The sequence below is a fragment of the Bubalus bubalis genome, chromosome X (genome assembly GCF_019923935.1).
Source record: "Bubalus bubalis isolate 160015118507 breed Murrah chromosome X, NDDB_SH_1, whole genome shotgun sequence".
Lineage (NCBI taxonomy): Eukaryota > Metazoa > Chordata > Mammalia > Artiodactyla > Bovidae > Bubalus > Bubalus bubalis.
In genome coordinates this window covers 127,861,844-127,868,572 of record NC_059181.1, presented here as the reverse complement: position 1 = coordinate 127,868,572, position 6,729 = coordinate 127,861,844, and the positions used below count along the sequence as shown (strand labels likewise).

General features: G+C 39.8%; 1 pseudogene; it reads right to left on the bottom strand.

The window, feature by feature from the left end:
* Window positions 1-299: 299 nt before the first annotated feature.
* On the bottom strand, window positions 300-1,816 carry LOC112582054 (annotated as a pseudogene).
* Between the last annotated feature and the right edge of the window lie 4,913 nt (window positions 1,817-6,729).

Below are 6,729 nucleotides of genomic sequence, written 5' to 3'. Positions count from 1 at the left end.
AGGGAGGAGGGAGGAGGGTTCCAGATGGGGAACACGTGTATACCTGTGGCGGATTCATGTTGATATATGGCAAAACCAATACAATATTGTAAAGTTAAAACATAAAATTAACTTAAAAAAATAAATAAAATGAAAGAAATGTAAAAAAAATTTTTTTAAATAAATTAAAAATAAATAAATAAATATATATATTTTTTAATGGTTAATTTCATGTGAATTTCTTCTCAATCAAATAAATAAATAAGTTATAAGGGAAAAAATGTAGACATATCAACCAAAACAAAAACAGCAAAATTGAAAAAAAGATGTCTACAATTTCAAAAAACAGGGGGCAGGTAGGCAAAAATAAGGAAGGAGCAGGCTGATGTTAAGAATCCTTATCACATGTATAGCAACCTGTCTGAACCTAGTTAAGCCACACTTCTCTGCTCAGTGGTTATAGCTGCCAACTGGAAAGGTTCTTAACATGTAGCACAAAGACTGGAATTCTAGAACTGTCTGCTATTTCTCCTTCCTGGCCATTTCATCAGAAATTGGGGTCATGAATTCAATGGCCCTATTGATAAACCCAGATTTAGGTACATGCTCTGGTAAGTACCAAAAGTACCAAGTATATTCCCAGGGACAATGGATTCTGCTCAAAAATCCAGGACATTTAGCTGTTAAAAACTACAGCTCTCTTGATGATTATTATACTCAAGGGATCAAAAGAATTCATTTTCAGAGACTTTACATGTAAATATAGTAAAAGAATAACTGAATTTCATTGCATTTGAAAAATACAGTTCATTTTTAATTCTACCGTGCTGAATAGCTGAACAGGCTGCGGCATCAGTGATGCCTGCACTCCTTGGGATTAGAGGACTCCGGGTCCCGGGAGTGCCGGGACCTTTTGTGCCAGTGGGATTTATCTTGGTGCCTACTTCTACTCCTGTGACTACGCCCCTCAGAGAGCACCTGTCATGCCGCCCCTCAGAGCGCCTGTCATGCCATCTGGAATGTATGTCTGAGCTTCAACCCCTGTCTCTCTCCCTGTGCCTGTCTTCTCTCTCTTCCCTTCTGCTTGATGACTTGTGTTCGTGCTTGGACTTCTCCGTTCTTGGCTCCCTCTCTCGGTCCTCCATTCTACCACGGCAGGTCTTCCTGACCTCAGGGGAACTGGGGTGGGACTTCCGCACCTCCCTGGACTCTGACTTCTGACCCTTCTCTGCCTTCTCTGAGTGCTTGCCACTGTGCTTTTTAGAGCCAGGGTCATCCTTTTCCTTTATCATCTTGCTTCTGGGCAAGGAAGAGGAGGCTGGCTACTCTGCCTGTACCTCCCGGCCAGTCTTCTGTCTTTCTTTTTTTTTCTTTTCTTCCGTTTTGTCTGGAGGAAAAGAGGGGCACAATCAGTAAGAAAAAGAAGATGGAAAAGATGGAGGATATACAAAAGAAAAGCATGCTTGGCAGCAGCATGAAACACTCACGGTCTCTACTTCTAGAAAAGTGCCTCCAAGAATCCAAGCTGGATGTCTGTCACCCTTAATATGTCAGGTTGCTATATAAGGCAACTCCAGCTCTTAATTCTCTCTCTAAAGACCCTACCTCCAAACAGTCACGTTAGGCACCAGAGGGTTAGGACTTCAACATACACATTTTGGTGGCCAGAATTTAGCCCACAGCATTAGTCTTCTGCTGATACTTCTTCTTTCCCAGTTAAGGTAAGGTTCCCCACACCTGCCCCCTTCACACTTGAGAACTGACTACCAAATCTCAGTGAAGGCTAAGAAGAGCAAACATTAAGCCTACCCAGTGTCTTCTCATAGGCCTTAACCATTTACCTTTTTTGTGTTTTTTTTTTGGTGGGTTTGTCATCTTCAGAGCCCTCAGATGAACTTGGTGGAGGAGCATGAGTCCCACAGCCCCTCTCCTGCAGCTCTCTGGTCACCTCATCCATTTCTTCTGAGTCCTCAGGAAGTCGATAGTTAGATACATGATCCACTCAGATAGTTCTTCCTTTGATCTAAGACAGACAGGCAATGCTTTGGCAGATAGCTAACTATTTGCTACCAAACACAGCCTTCCATCTATTTGAACCCAGCTGCAGAAATCCATGGTTTGAGCCATTCCCATTATCCTCTTGCTAATTCTGTTTCTCAGAAAATCTCAAAAGCAGACCTGCTCAAGTGATGTGTCACAGCACACATCCCTACACATTCGCTCAACCCTGGGGGCAGTCAGGTAGAGCCTGGGGCAGCTGGAGATCCTGGGAGCCTCATCAGTTTATCCCAGAGTTCTATATAAATATCTCCATGTTATAAGTGTGCCATGAAGTGAAAGGAGCCTGGGAAGTACTGCCCCAAAGCATAAGCAGCATGGAAAACTGCAAGAGTTTAGATGCACAAACATGAATTACCTTCCATCTGTAACATTAATTTACAGTGAAACACACTGTTAAGAAGCCTGGAAGCTAAAGGGAATTCCTAAAATTCAGCTCAATGCTACAGCTGCTTTCTCAACACAAATGGATGAGGCCAAAGCGAACAACAGCTGGGAGGGGGTAAGGAATCTAGAAAGGACTACTTTCTTTTCTCTTAAGCCCTCACTCCTTGCTCCACCCCCACCATACTGGAACCACTGGCTCATGCTGATACTATCACTGCGAATCCCAACTCTCCAGGTGAACAACAAAAAATTAAACCTTCACTTAAAACAAAAACATTCGGGCAGATACAGACTTATTCTATAGGCAATGCCATCAGAAATGTGAAATGTCTGGCTTTTACTGTTCCATTCAAGAGCAAGTTTTTACTCTTACCCCTAAGCCTGAGTACTTTCACCTATCCCATTCCACCATAAAAGGTGGAATAAAGTCACCTTTTATGGTGACTTCCTTTCACTGCTGGTGCAATCAGTGACAGATTCTCCAAGTCAAGAGTCACCCCTCCAACCTGTGACAATGCTTATTCAATGGCAGTGCTTTTCCTAAATGAGCACAGGGAGCATGTGGAGCATAGGTAACCCTGACTTGCCCCATCCCCTTTTCATGCCTCACTCTCATGTCATCACTCACCGTCGCACTTACAAGGGTGGAGGAGAGAGAATAGAGGACAGAAACCTTCAGAATGAGTTACTTTCATAGACTAAAGACATAATTTAATGAAAAAAAAAAAGAAAAAATTCTACCTTACTCATTATATAAAAATTAATTCCAGAAAGCTTCATAAACTTAAAACTACAGTCATAAAAATACAATAGTAGCTGATGGAAATGTTATAACATGATCACATACATATACCTCAGCCCCAAATCTAGCATCTTACTTAAAAGAAAACACTAGAAATGATTCAACTATGGTATATGGTATTCAGCTATTTAACACTATTTAATATTGTAGGTATCGGCCCATGCAATTAGACAGGAGAAAACAGATATAAAAAAAGAGTAAATATATGTGTATGTATAACTGACACATTTTGCTGCACAGCAGAAACTAGTACAACACTGTAAATCAACTATACTCTAATTTTAAAAACTAATTTAAAAATGAAAAAGTAAAGCTATCTCTGTATGAAGATTATATATGATGATATATATAGAAAACCCAAGAGAAGCAATGAGAAACAGTGTTAAAAACAAACAATATAACAGATCTGTAGGATAACAGGATATAAAGACAACAAAAATAAACCACCCTCTTACAAACAATAATCATAAGATATAAGGAAAGAGGAGCCCTATTTGTAACAGCAACAACAAAAAGATAAAATACTTAGAAATAAATCTAACAACAAGGAATGTACAAGGTCTATGCAAAGAAAACTCTTAAAAACTGCTGAAAGACACAAACACAGTTTGCAATAAATATAAAGACACCTCTTTTTCTTGCATAAGATGACTCAACATTATAAAGATATCAAAATCACCTCCCAAGTTAATACTTATGTATAAGGGTGACACTCCAATTTTCTGGGGGTAAATATGGAGTTTTAAATAAATGCTGTTGGGACAACTAGATAGCCATTTGAAAAAATATGAAATTGGGTCCATATCTCACACTACACATCAGAATAACTCTAAATGGATCAGAGATTTCAATGCATAAAATTGAAACCATACAAGTATTAGAAGAGAACGTGGATGGGTGGGAAGAAATACTTTCTAATTATGACTCAAATCCAGAAGCAATAAAAGACTGATAAATTTGACCACTGCTGCTGCTGCTAAGTTGCTTCAGTCGTGTCCGACTCTGTGCGACCCCATGGACGGCAGCCCACCAGGCTCTGCCATCCCTGGGATTCTCCAGGCAAGAACACTGGAGTGGGTTGCCATTTCCTTCTCCAATGCACGAAAGTGAAAAGTGAACGTGAAGTCGCTCAGTCGTGTCTGGCTCTCAGCGACCCCATGGACTGCAGCCTACCAGGCTCCTCCATCCATGGGATTCTCCAGGCAAGAGTACTGGAGTGGGGTGCCATTGCCTTCTCCAGCAATTAGAGGACAGACTATACAGGGACAGCATGAGGGAGTTTGGGGGATGATGGAAATGTCCTTCATCCTGATTGTAAGGGTGATTACACAAATCTATTCAAGTACTAAAAAGAAAAATCTCATAGGACTGTACATCCCCTAAAAAGTCAATGTTACCATAAGATCATTTAAACACATGAATAAATGAACGCATAAAAATTTAAAAATAATAATTTTGCAAAGAAAAAAAAATCACAATAAACAAAGTCAAATGACAAACTAGGAGAAAACGTCTGCAATTTACATCACAGATTAAGGCTAGAAAGCCATTTTTTTTTCCTTTTGCTATAAAGGACATTACCAGGACAACTGGAAGTCAAATAAAGTCTATAGATTAGATAACAGTGTAACAGTGTTGATTTCCTGAATTTGATCACTATCCTGAAGTTAAATGTCCCGGTATTTTGGGAAATACACACTGATGAATTTAGGGGTAAATGTGCATCGTGTCTGCAATTGACCCCCAAATGGTTCAGAAAAAAAATAATATGCATACAGGTGGAGAGAAATAATAAAGCAAATGTGATAAAATGCTAACATCTGGGGACTCTGAGTAAAGGGGATATAGGTATTCTTCATTCTATTTCATAACTTTCCTGTTTTAACCCAGAAATTTTTTCAAGTATTTCAAAATAAAAAGTAAAAGAAAAAAAGAATACAGGAGCTGGCTTGACAGGATAACTACAGACCAAACTGGGACAGTTTGAGCATCAAGAAATAATAATAATGGCAATGTAGTATAACACATCAAATTAAAAAAATAAGTCCACAGCAATACAATACATGATAAAGTGTTAAAAACAATAAGTTAATATCCTTAATACATGAAGGGCTCTTGTAAAATCAGTAAGAAAATGAGGAACACACTAACAGGGAAAAACTAGGCAAATGATCTTAATAGACAACTTACAAAGAAAAAGAATAAGGGCCTATAAATCTACGAAGAGATGTTCAACCTCCCGGATGATGAAATAAAGGCAAAGTAAAATAATAATGAGAAATCATATGGCAATATTTTCTTAAAATAACCATTACTGATTAGGATTCAGGAAAATGAGCATTCCAGTCAGAGTGAAAACTGATACAACCTTTTCGGAGAGTAATTTGACAATGTTTATAAATTAATTTCATGAAGGAAACCATCAGGGAGGCAGACAAAGATGTATATATCACAATGTACACTGCAGTATAATTCATAACAGCAAAATATTGGAAATAATGCCCGACATTGAAAAGAAGACAATAGACTTAGGAGTCTTGGGGCAATGGCTGTGTACTACTTGGCTTAGAATTAGTTCGGCATTAAATGAACTGATGTGACCGCGCTAGTGTGCATGATTTTTTTGAGGTAATGTTCCTCATCTATGAAATGGGGATAAGATCCACTCTGCCTTCCTGCGCTATGTATATAAATATTCTCCGGGCATGGTAGAGCCCTGAATAACTGAAAGATGAGATCAGAGTTCTTGTTTTGTGGGTAAATGTGCCTCTGGTGGAGGAGGTGGCACTTTCCCAGTGGGTGAGGGTTCAAAGGGGCTGAGGTTGTGAGAGGGACTGACTCTACTCTCAGAGTACCCAGAATTTCAACAAAACTAAGAGCTGATTGTGGACAGTGGGGTAGGCCTGCCAGAAGAGAACTTTCAGCAGCTATTGGAGCCAGACTACAGGCTACGTATGAAGAGGACTGGAGCTCAGGGAAGACGAAGAGCTCATCTGCGTGTTTAAGAAATTGGAGGCTAAGATGGCGGAGGGATAGGACGGGGAGAACACTTTCTCCCCCACAAATTCATCAAAAGAACATTTAAACGCCGAGTAAATTCCACAAAACAACTTCTGAATGCCGGCAGAGGACATCAGGCGCCCAGAAAAGCAGCCCATTGTCTTCGAAAGGAGAGAGAAGAAATCCAGCTCCACCCACCAGAACACCGGCACAAGCTTCCCTAACCAAGAAACCTTGACAAGCCACCTGTACAAACCCACACACAGCGAGGAAACGCCACAATAAAGAGAACTCCACAAACTGCCACAGTACAGAAAGGAAACCCCAAACTCAGCAATTTAAACAAGATGAAGAGACAGAGGAATACCCAGCAGGTAAAGGAACAGGATCAATGCCCACCAAACCAAACCAAAGAGGAAGAGATAGGGAATCTACCTGATAAAGAATTCCAAATAATGATAGTGAAATTGATCCAAAATCTTGAAATCAAAATGGAATCACAG